The following is a 12,531-nucleotide window of genomic DNA, read 5'->3' as shown; positions in this document are numbered from 1 at the left end:
GCAGGCGGAAGATGGGCAGACCTGTCAAAAGGGCGTGACGGGCCTGGGTGAGGGGCCGTCATCCGGAGGAGGAGGTGGGAGTACAGGCAGACAAGGCAACCGGCCCCTGGGAATCATAGTATCATAGAACCATAGAGCTGAAAGAGATCTCAGAAGGCCATCAAATCCAGCCCCCTGCCCAAAGCAGAGCCAATTCCAATTAAATCAACCCAGCCAGGGATTTGTCAAACTGAGACTTAAACACCTCTAGGGATGGAGACTCCACTACTTCCCTAGGTAACCCATTCCAGTACTTCACCACCCTCCTAGTGAAATAACTTTTCCTAATATCCAACCTGGAAATATTGCTCCCGGGTGAGAGCCCAGAGGGGGTGAGGAAGCAAGCCAGGGCGGGCAGCTGGAGTAGTGCCTGCAGGCTGACGAGTTGCAGCAGACAGCTCCGTCAGCCAGGTTGGGGAAAAGTCTCCCCACCTTAGGGCCCTGGGTTGGGACCTGGAGAGAGGGTGGGCCCGGGTCCCCCTCAGCCCTCTTGTGGGCATTGTGGAGAGTGTGAATTGCCAGCGAACGACCCCTAGTGAGCCTAGAATCGTGAAAACGGGGAGGTCCCCCCTGGATAGTGGGGGATGGCCCCTCACAGGGATGAATGTGCCTCCAGCTTTCCATACAGGCTAGAGTTCTGAAACACATGGGCATCATGTGCCCTGCCTGACCCCACAACAAAAGTGTCCGTGAACTGTCCACTGTGGTCCACCAGGGCCTGCAGCACCATAGAAAATTAGCCCTTCCTATTAATATACTGGGCTGCTTGATGTTCTGGTGCTCAGATCAGGATATGGGTCCCATCTATGGCTCTAGCACAGTTTGGGAACCCCAGGCAAATCCGGCCATGATCAGGTCCAGGTCTCCGCAGCAGGTGAATGACCCTCCGCAGCAGGATCGAGTTGATGGCCCTTGAAACCTGCAGAAGGAGACAAGCAGACACAAAAAACAGAGAATGAGAGAGGGAGTGCCTGAGCCCTTGGGAGGTGTCCACCCCGCTCTCCCAAACACCCCAAGAGCCACCCCCTATGGGGCTGCCCTCCAGCAGCAGCAGGGCTGTGTGAGGGTGGGAAGGCACAACCCCTACCCCCACTCCACCCTCCACAGCCTCCAACCCCCCTTTCCTGAGGGACGCCCTTTTCCAGGACTCCCCCCCACTGCAGGGACTGCATCCCCAGAGTGCCTTACGTCCATGAGGAGGGCCCCGACAGTGGGTTGCCCACTGACTGGTAGCTGTCAGGGATGGCAAGCTTCCAGAGGGTGATTGGGACCCACTTCTCCAGGGGAGTGGCAGGCCATAGGTGGGTGTCATGCCTCCAGAGGGTGGGGGCAAACCAGGCACACAGCTCCAAAAAGGTGGCCTTCCACATGTGGAAGTTTTGGAGCCACTGCTGGTTGTCCCACCGCTCCATGAGTGGCTGGTCCCACCAGTCCACACTGGTGTTGAGCCTCCAGAAACACCTCTCCACAGTGGGTTCCAGTTGCCACAGTGTAGGTCCCGCACCCAGGGAGAGGGTCCCCAGAATGAGCTCAGGGTTAAGCTCAGTCAAGACCAGGAAGGCAGCTGGCACAAAGTGCTGCAAAAACTGCAGCATGGCCATGCAGGGCCATCACATGCCCATCACATGCCCAGAGGCAGCTCTGGTTCCATAGCTCCAAGAGAAAAGCTGTGGCATCCAAAAAAGCAGAGCAAACCACAGGAGACACTGTGAGAGCTTTGCTGTCCCTCAAAGAGGTAGGCAAGCACGCAGCAGAAGCAGAGAAATGGCTGTCCGGGGAGGTCCCTTTAAGCACGTGTCTCTTGCACTAGCACTTGGAAGCAACTGCTGACCTCTAGGCCTGCCTGAACTGTTTCTGGGTGGCCTTTTATGCGCGAGAGAGCACCCAATCAGTCTGGACACTCTCTTTTGAAACAGCGCATTGCTTTTTCGATGCGCTTTTGTGTGTGGAGACTCTCTTTCAGAAGAAGTTTTTTCGGAAGATCTCTTCAGAAAAAAGCTTCTTCTGAAGAAGCCTTCAGTCCAGACATAGCCTTAATTATGTCAATATATCTTCTTTCCTTCCATTTTAAAGGGACATTTTCCAAGGGACATTTTCCAGTTTGAGTGCAAAACTTGACTTACCTGTATTCTGCAAAATCCAGGCAATTCTTTACATTTTCCCCTTGAAAACAAATGCTTCAACTGCAAAATAAAAACAAAAATCTGCATCTCAATCCTAAAACATATAAATAACCTTACAGTAACAAACTCATCTGCACACACAACGAAGAAAAACATGTTTAAGGACACAGACTTTAGACACAAACGTCAAAACAATTATTATGAGCAACAAAAAGCAAGCATCTGTGTCTTTAGAAAATTAATAATATTATGTTGATGGTGTCTCTTATCTCTCTCCTGCATTAATGTTCCTGCTTGGATGCTGCCAAAGGGATCCTCTCAAACAAGACTTCAGTTGCTTGCTAATATCTCCTTTACCATTTGATTGAAGGCTAGCATTGCTCCTTTGCTCTTTGAAGAATCACAATGCCATGGTTCCTGCTTCTGAGAGAATTCAGTGCCAGCCAGAGAAAATTATCAGGGTTTCCTAGTCTTTGACCTGAGCTAGACATGGGCACAGGAGAGTAAGAATCTCACCATTATGACCCTGCCTAGGCTAACCATGGTGGCTTACTCCCCATCTACAGCAGGCAATTGGGGAGGGACAAGGAAACTATCTGTGGTATATTTATGTCCCAATCACAACAGTACCTGTGCACCTTCCCAACACCCCAAGGAGGAACATCCCTGTTGTACACATGGGGAGCTAAAGCTCAGAGACCTATCCATTGCCTTCTGAACTACTAAATAAACAAGTCTTTTACGAAGGGATAATCCTGCATTGGGCCTTCAAAAGTTAAATCTGTTCACCTAGCTGAGGAAACCCTACCCCCTCAGCTCTGAAAGGCATGCTCCAACTGGAGGCCAGGTATAAAGGTCTGTAGAACAGCTCAGTACGGACTGACCACTAATGGAGAAGGAAGGGCTGAAGTTGTTCCTAAAGAGGAACCACCAGTACTTCAGAATGCCAATATGAACCAGAGGGAAGCCAATGTGGACCCCCCCCCCCCCCGGCCGCCACCCAGCCTGGGACACCTCAGAGGGGAGACAGAGAGCACAGTATAGAGAATTGGGTAGGAAGTAACCCAGGGGAACTTTTTGGATGGAGGTTGGGTGCAGAAGAGCGCTTGGGGTAAGGAACTAGGGTTCAGGAGATGTTCCAAGAGGGATATTGGGTGAAGGAGGGTGTTGTGACTTGGGTCAGGGGATTGGAATATAGGGTCAGGGAAGGGGTATGGGTGCAGAAGAGGATTCTGGCCTGGGGGAGGGGCTCTAGGAAGGAGAGCAAACTCTGAGAGGGAATTGTGACCTGGGAGAAGAAGAAAAGGAGGTACAGACTGCAGAGGGTTTGGATGGTGACCTGGGGTAAGGGAATGAGGTGCAGGGTCTGGGAGGGGGTATGGGTGCAGGAGAGGATTCTGGCCTGGGAAAGGGATGTAGGAGGAGGTATACGTTCTGGGAGGGAGTTATGACCTGGGGTGGGGGGGTACAGAGGGTTTGGATGGTGACCTAGGGGAGGGAGTTGGGGTGCAGGAGGGGTAGGGGTGTTAGAGGCAGTCTCTAGCTGGGAGGTGCTTATCAACGTATCTACTGGCCAACATCCCTGCAGCACTCCCAATGCAGTCTGTTCCCACCATGTGGCTCTCAACTCTTGGAAGGGAAGAGGCTTGCACTGTCCCTATCCCCCAGACCCATGGTCACCAACTCATTGATCGCAATCGATTGGTCGATTGGCAGAGTTTGATCAGTCAATCACGAGGCATTCTGGCCTCCCCCTCATTTCCGCCCATCCCCAAGAAGCTCCCAGTGACGCTTCTTCCAGTGACACCCTGTGGGGTGGGGGAAGTCTCGCAGCTGCGTGCCACTTCTGGGCTTTCAGGAAGTGTGCTAACTGCTCCTCCATCCCCCAAACAGCCGGTGCGTTTCCTGAAGCCAGAGCTGTGGCACACCAGCGACTTCCTTCCCCCGCTTCAGTGGTGCTGCCTGAGCAACTGGAGCTGATGTGGCCCCAGGACTCCTCCCCCACCCCCTCAGGAAGGCAGCAGGGGAAGGAAGTGCCCAGAGAATGCTTCTTCCTGGGACTCCTACCACCTCCTCCCCTCACACAGAAAGGCAGCAGAGGAAGGAAATCGCAAGTGTGCCACAGACCTGGCATTTCAGGAAATGCTCTGGCTATTTGGGGGATGGGGGAGTAGTTCATGTGCTTCCTGAGACCGGCTGCAGATCCTCAGGTACTGGCCTGAGCTGACCCTGTCCCCTCCCACTGGCCAACCCCCCACACACACAGAGTACCCTGCCCCAGCACCCTTTCCCAGAACCCTGTCCCCTGCCCCAGTACCACGGGCACCCTGCCCCAGCACCCACTGGCACCCTGCCCCGGCACCCTGCCCCAAGCATCCACCAGTACCCTGCTCCCAGCACCCTGTCCAATTCCCCAGCACCCTGTCCCCTGCCCCAGCACCCACTGGAACCCCGTCCCTGACCCAGTACCCACGGGCACCCTGCCCCAAGCACTCTGCCACAGCAATCACCAGCACCCCGCTCCCAGCACTCTGTCCCCTGACCCCATCAGCAACCTGTCCCCTGTCCCAGCCCCCTGCCCCAGTACCCACCAGCACCCTGTCCCCTGCCCCAGCACCCTGTCCCCACCAGCACAGTTGGGGCTACATTAGTGAGGCTTGAGGTGTTTGGAGGGATTGTGTTTTTGTATCTCACTTGTGTGGCCCCAACTGACTTTTCTGTGGGTCAGTGACCCCTGACTCAAAACAGGTTCCCCAACCCTCTCATAAATTAAGACAATGCTGAAACCTTTTGTGTTTGACATAATATTTTATTTAAAACTGAAGCCTGGCCAACAAGCCCCCAAGCCCCCATCTGGCCACAGCATCATAACACACCTGTCCCCCCACTCTGACCCCAAATCTGAGCCTATCATACACTGGAACCCCCTGTCCTCATTCCACGAGGAGTACAGATAGTTCGGAATGGTTACGTAGTTCGAACTATCTAGCCCATGCCGCGTGTAGCCGCGCGGCACGGGGTTCGCACTAGCCGGCTTTTAAAAATGGCGGCGCCGGCTTTATGCTAATGAAGCCCGGGAAATTCAAATCCCGGGCTTCATTAGCAAGTTCGCTATGCATACATTACCCCGCTAGTTCGAACTAGCGGGGTAGTGTAGACATACCCCCAGACAATAGGAGCTGATAGATTGTCCTGGGGCAGTGGTCTCCAACCTTTTTACACCCAAGATCACTTTTTAAATGTCAGGATTACCCTGTCCCTTCTCCAAGACCCCACCCCTTCCTTGAGGCCCCACCCTCTCTGTTCCCCTCTTCTCTAGCACACGCTATCCCCGGCTCTTATCCACTCTCAAGGTATGGCTACACTGCCACTTTTTTTGATCCTTCTGTCAGAAGAAGTTTTTCTGACATTTGGCCCGTCTAGACTGGGCCAAATATCAGAAAAAACCCTTCTTTTGGAAGTCCCTTTATTCCTTGTGGAACGAGGAATACAGGGGCTTCCAAAAGAGCGTGTTTGCTGGAAAAACTCCTGTAGTCTAACTGTACGCTCACTGGGTTGAAACAGGAGGTGTGGGCTCTGGGGTGGGAATGAGGGATTTGGGTGTGGGAAGGGATGAGAGGTGCAAGCTCTGGGAGGGAATTTGGATGCAGGAGGATGTGAAGAGGAAGATGCTGGCTCAGGGAGAGAGCTCCAGGCTGGGGAGTGCTGGGCTCAAGTGGAAGATTGGGGAGCAAGCCACAGGCTTGTGGATGTGAGGATGCAGGGGTTGGGTTGGGATGTGTGAGGGGCTCAGGGCAGGGAAGTTGGGAGTATGATGGGCTCAGGACACAGACTTGCAGTGTATGGATGGTGCAGGAGTGTTGTGGCAGAAGACTGAGGATGTGGGGGTTCAGGGGTTTGGGGGTGTGAGGCTCAGGACAGGGGGTTCCAGTGTATGATAGGCTCAGATTTGGGGTCAGAGTGGGGGGACAGGTGTGTTATGATGCTGTGGCCAGATGGGGGCTTGGGGGCTTGTTGGCCAGGCTTCAGTTTTAAATAAAATATTATGTCAAACACAAAAGGTTTCAGCATTGTCTTAATTTATGAGAGGGTTTAAGAGCTAGTTCGAACTAGCGGGGTAGTGTAGACATACCCGGATTGTTTCCAGTTAATAGGAACTGAGAGATTGGCTGAGGTTGGTTCTTATTGGCCTGTTGTTTCCAGCCAATAGGGGCTGAGGATTGGGCTGGGACAGGGAAATCACATGAATCCTCCATGTCCCACACCTAGCGGCAGCTATGTGCCTGAGGGTCCTGGAATGGTGGTCCATGACCGGATCTGGTGGCTTGGTGAGCCAGATCTGGCCCCCCGGGCCATATTTTGCCCAGCCCTGCTCTAGAGGGAGACAGCTGTACCCACCCCAAGACAGACCTGTGGAGAATTCCGTGCTATTTGACAGAAAGAGAGGTTATGAAATTGAAAGAATAAGGAGACCAACAGCAGAAGAGAAAAGATGGGGGGAAGGAGAGACATTCCTACCACACAACAATAACTAATACATAACAGTCTTCCTAAGGTAAAGTCCCAGTAGAGACAAGGGTCTGTAGTTTTACTTTGAGATAAACTAGGCAAGGTCAACTTCACATAATTTACTTGTAGTAAAAACTACAGGTGCCTTGTTCTCCATTAGGATTGAATAGAAAGATAATTACATATTATTTAAAAAAAATGCTGCAGAGGAGCTCTGTGCTACTCAAAAGCTTGTCTCTTTTACAGGCAGAACGTGGTCCACCAAAAGATATTGCCTCGCCTACATTGTCTCTGCAAACGAACCCGCTGTTTTGGCAGTGAAAACAAAGCTTAGGTAACTTACCCAAGGTCATACAGGAAGGCTGTGGCAGTTGGGGAATTGAGCCCAAGTCCCCAGAATTTTAGGCTGCCTTGTTAACAATCCCAGGCATGCTCACCAATGAAGCTAAGTGGAACAGATTGCTTTTTCTGACATAGACCATTAACTTCAGTGTGACTCTGTGTAGGAACAGGTACCTGCCCATGGGAATGCCTTGCAGGATCAGGACCTAAGCTAGTTGGTCTGTGAACCATTAATAGAATAGCCAACTGACAAAAACTTTTACATTAACTTTGTCACAGATATAGTTCACAGAAATACAACGTGCTCTGTGGAAAATAAAATCCATTTGTAGCTATACATCACACACTCTAGTAATCTCCTAGTATGTTCAGGACTTCAAACTAATAAAGCAGTTATATGTGAATTAAATAATCTGGGGCTAATGTTATTTTCTGTAGGTTTTGTTGTCTTTATTTAGAAGACACAGTGCTGCAAAACAATAATAATTAAAGATTGGCAGATGCTTGACAGCTAGAAATGTGTGTGTCTCCTAGGCAGTTGATGAACCTCAATGAAGATGTTTTGACTTATATTATGGCCATACACTTGCAGTCTTACTAAACTTGAATTTTGAAAATTTGGATCAAAGTGGTCCTGTACCTAAATTGGACCTTGGTGCAGTTAGTTAAGGTACTCTTCAAAGTTTCAGGTTTTGGATTTAGCCACTATCTGGTGTGACCTTGTGGAGTTCTGAGAGCAAGCATTTGCAAATGGTCAGCATCTCTGTAGATCAGGCCCACAGGGGATCAGATCTTCAGCTACACAGCCTGTGCTGGAGCAAATAAGGAGATACCTCTGTCACAGTTCAGGGTGAGATGTACTTTGTACCCATTACTCCTGTCTTTGAGGTACCTCTTCTGTGCCACAGGCTTATGCCCTTACTGCTCTCATTTGTAAGCCCACAATTCATCCTTACTTCTAAACTGGGTCTCCAGATTCACCAGCTAGGTGTCCTCAGCAGTTCTAAATGGCTTTGGTTTCTCCTTCTCACACCTGTGCTCAGTAGGAGAATTCAGTGATACAGCCTCTTCACAAGAAAGTATTATGTATTTATCCATAGGAGCATAAACAGAGGAGAGGGTTAAAACAAAAAGACCACTTAAAACCTTAGCAGTGACATGGTTACACACGCTGTGGGCTCTGCAGTATACAGCATAGCTTTATACTGCAGAGCTGGCAGCTAACCCTCCCGGGAGTGGACAGTGAAGCCGCCTCCTGGAAGCCGGCTGAATGTAAGCTACTGCTTAATCAGGCTCCTGCAGTGATCCTGATAATTATCTTGTCAGTAAGCCTCATTTCAGGTCCAGGCAAATTGGCTGAAAGTACAGTCAAGTACAGAGTTATCAGACACACAGAAAAATACGATATGTGAGGGGGATACACCCCACACTGTGAGTGTCCCTAACCCTCTGACTGCCAGAAGCTGGGACTGAATGACAGGAGATGGATCACTTGATAAATTGCCCTGTTCTGTTCACTCTCAGAGGACAGGATATTGGGCTTAATGGACTATTTATCTGAGCCAATATGATCATTCTTAGTCACGTCTGTCAGCATGTAAATTAAACATTGTAAGCCAACATGGCGAAAGCCTCACTTACATATGAAATCATTTAGAAGATGTCAAATCATTAGGGTAGCAGCACATCAGAGAAAAATCTATGGCGGGCAAGGGTTATCCTGACCTTGGGGTACAGTCAATGAACTTTGGAGCATATAAGGAGAAGACAAGGGGAAAAAATCCCTTTTTCCTGTACAGGCAGTCCCCGAGTTACGCAGATCCGACTTATGTCGGATCCGCAGTTACGAATGGGGTTTTTCTCGCCCCGGAGGACGGGAGCGGCGGGACGCCCAGATGCGCCGCGGTCCCGCCGCCTGCATCCTCCGGGGCGAGAAAAGCTGCTCCACGTCTCCCTGGTCTGCTGAGTGGGGAAGCCCCCCCCCAGCATACCAGGGAGACGCTGAGCAAATCCGCGGAGCAAATCTGGGCTGTTCCGCTGCCCCCGTGCTCCGTGGCTTTGCTCCACATCTCCCTGGTCTGCTGGAGACCAGCAGAACAGGGAGACGGGGAGCAAAGCCTCGGAGGACGCCGGCAGCGGGACAACCGCGACGCGTCTCGGCTGTCCCACTGCCCGCATGCTCTGCGGCTTTGATCTGCGTCTCCCTGGTCTGCTGGAGACCAACAGACCAGGGAGACACAGAGCAAAGCCGCAGAGGACCCGGGCGGCGGGACCGCGGTGCGTCTCGTCCGCCGCCCGCGTCAACCTGGTCTGCTGTGCGCCCCCCCCCCCCCCCCCCCAGCAGACCAGGCTTTTCTCCGGGCGCCTGTGGTAGAGCAGCTGGGGTGCTGCCGGTTGGTCCCATAGCACCGCTCTGGGCACTACTGGACCAACCCGGCAGCACCCCAGCTGCTCTGCCCCAGGCGTCCCCAAGTCAGCCGCTGCTGAAACTGACTAGCGCTGACTACAGGAAGCCCGAGGCAGAGTTGCTCTGCCCCGGGCTTCCTGGAATCAGCCGCTGATCAGTTTCAGCAGCGGCTGACTTGGGGACGCCTGAGGTTCTTAAGTTGAATCTGTATGTAAGAACTGGCATCCAGATTCAGCCTGTTGAAACTGATCAGCGGCTGATTCCAGGAAGCTGGGGGCAGAGCAACTCTGCCTCGGGCTTCCTGTAGTCAGCCGCTGGTCAGTTTCAGCAGCGGCTGAATCTGGATGCCAGTTCCGACTTACATACAGATTCAACTTAAGAACAAACCTACAGTCCCTATCTTGTACGTAACCCGGGGACTGCCTGTACTTCAGGAAACAGGCAGTGTAATTACATTCACTGAAACAGGATCACAGTTAGACTTCGTTGGAACGGTGCAAAGGATATTTGGGTGAGATACGTTTCTTTTAGATGGGAGGCTAGTCTGTTACATTTAGTCTCTAGAGGTTGTGTTACGATTTTGTTTTATATATAACCTTTTTGTTTCTGTTATATTTAGTCAATGCCTCTACTCTTAAACCAGTCTCCTTTGGGACATGCCATCCAGACACCTATCCAACACACATTGTGGCCCATCCAACACACATTGCTAGAACCTTGCTCTCATTTACTTAAGGGTTCTCCGAACCAGTTCCTAGCTCACCAGTCACTGTTAATAGAGAACTGAAGAATCACCGTAAACACAAGCCTAGCCAGTCAATGGGGATTACCGGATGGAAATCCCAGTCAGTAAAGATGGATTTTCAGAAGTGCTAAAGGACCCAAAGCTCCTACCAACATCAGTTGAAGCTGTGTCTTCCTTAGCTCACCTAAACACCAGAAAATATAATCTTCCATCAGGGTAAGTCTACACTACAGCGCTAATTCGAACTAATTTAGTTCAAATTAGTTAATTTGAACTAAGCTAATTCGAACTAACGGATCCAGACTAAAAAACTAGTTCGAATTAGCATTTTGCTAATTCGAACTATCGTGTCCACATTAAGTGGACCCTGAACCGGGGTTAAGGATGGCCGGAAGCAGTGCCGGCAGGTCATCAGATGAGGACATGGAGCTGCTGTCTCAGGCTAGCCGAGGGCTGTGCTTAAAGGGACCCGACCCCCACCCCAGACAGACAGTTCTCAGGGGTGCCCTGCTTGCAAAGCAGTCCTGGCTTGGAGTGCCCGGACTACCCACACTGGGCACATCACAGCACTCGGCCATCAGACCGGCTGCACTTGCCGCAGGCTGCCATCTCGGGAGAGGGGGCAATTGGGGGGCTGCAGGAGAGCTTCCACCCCTAGAAGCCCGCAGAGCCAGCCCAGTCCTCCCCATTGGGGGCTCGTACCTCATTCCTCCCTCACCTCCTTCCACTTACCCTTCCCAAGCCCCCCTTCCTGATGTACAAAATAAAGAAAACGTGTGGTCAAAAATAGAATCTCTCTTTATTGAACAAAACTTGGGGAGACTGGGAAAAGGAGGTGGGAGAGGGGAAGAGAGAGGGTGGGAGAGGGGAGGGCAACTACAATGATCAGAGGTTTGGAACAGGTCCTATATGAAGAGAGGCTAAAGAGACTGGGACTTTTTAGCTTAGAAAAGAGGAGACGGAGGGGGGATAGGATAGAGGTCTATAAAAGCATGAGTGGGGTGGAGAGGGTGCATCAAGAAAAGTTCTTCATTAGTTCCCATAATAGAAATATAGAGGACACCAAAGGAAAGGAATGGGTAGCAGGCTTCAAACTAGTAACAGAAAGTTGTTCTTCACAAAGCAAAGAGTCAACCTGTGGAACTCCTTGCTGCAGGAGGCTGTGAAGGCTAGAACTAGAACAGAGTTTAAAGAGAAGTGAGATAAAGTGATGGAGGTTGGCTCCATGGCGTGGTATTAGCCAGGGGGTAGGAGTGGTGTCCCTGCCCAAAGTTTGTGGAAGGCTGGAGAGGGATGGCACGAGACAAATGGCTTCGTCACTGTTTTCGGTCCATCCCCTCCAGGGTCCCTAGGGTTGGCTGCTGTTAGCAGACAGGCTACTGGGCTAGATGGACCTTTGGTCTGACCCAGTACGGCCATTGTAAGCTCAGGGCTCAGGGTTGGGGGTCTCAATGGACCACCTTGATTTTCATGCAAACCTGCTCCTGGGTGGCCAGGCTGGCAGCTCCCCTGCCTTAGCCGGCCACTTTCCTGTGCCTAGTGTGGAGGTCGTGGACGAGGTCCATGATGTCCGCACTAGACCAGGCAGGTGCCAGCCTCTTGCGGTCCTGTGCAAGCTCCCGGGAGCCGCCAGCCTGGTCCCGGGAAGACGGGGAGGGCTGGGGGGCATCGGGTGGCTGGTTCGAGCCGTGCCAGGTGCAGGGTCTGCTGGCTGGGTGCTGACAGGCTTGCACCTGGGACGGGCACCGTAGCCAGCCCGTGCCCCTTTAAGGGGTCCGGGGCCGGGAGGGGGGCATACGAGTTTCCCTGGTGTTGGCCAGAGTGGCCACCAGGGAAAGCTGGGGAGGGCTAGCCTCCCACTAGTTCGAATTAAGGGGCTACACACCCCTTAATTTGAACTAGTAAGTTCGAACTAGGCTTAGTCCTCGTGGAATGAGGTTTACCTAGTTCGAACTAAGCGCTCCGCTAGTTCGAATTAACTTCGAACTAGCGGAGCGCTAGTGTAGCGCCTATCAAAGTTAATTCGAACTAACGTCCGTTAGTTTGAATTAACTTTGTAGTGTAGACATACCCTCATTTCACTAACCTAGTACTGATGTCTTATGAATACTTATGCTTGTCTCATTCAAAACATCAAATAGCTCAAAACATCTTTCTATACATAGCAAGTCACCATAACCACATGCTCCTCTAGTTGCTACCTTGTCTTCCCTTCTCAGTCCTCAGTGATTGTTAATTACATCCACTTATTGCATCTTAAATGCTTCAGCATTTCTTGATAATTGGTTACATAGCAGTTTGCATGAGTAAAGGCTGCAAGAACAGGGCCATTTTTTATTAACCTGATGAATTGAATATTAAACAAA

General features: G+C 51.3%; 1 long non-coding RNA gene across 1 annotated transcript; it reads right to left on the bottom strand.

Annotated features, from left to right (window-relative positions):
• Positions 1-819: 819 nt before the first annotated feature.
• On the bottom strand, positions 820-7,095 carry LOC142818711 (uncharacterized). The gene is made up of 3 exons (XR_012896315.1): positions 7,015-7,095; positions 2,163-2,222; positions 820-958 (listed from the first exon to the last, which is right to left on the bottom strand). It is a non-coding gene; the product is annotated as an uncharacterized LOC142818711 (long non-coding RNA).
• Between the last annotated feature and the right edge of the window lie 5,436 nt (positions 7,096-12,531).

This window comes from Pelodiscus sinensis, chromosome 17, assembly GCF_049634645.1.
Source record: "Pelodiscus sinensis isolate JC-2024 chromosome 17, ASM4963464v1, whole genome shotgun sequence".
NCBI lineage: Eukaryota > Metazoa > Chordata > Testudines > Trionychidae > Pelodiscus > Pelodiscus sinensis.
The sequence above is the reverse complement of the archived record's forward strand: the minus strand, read 5'-3'. Positions and strand labels throughout refer to the sequence as shown.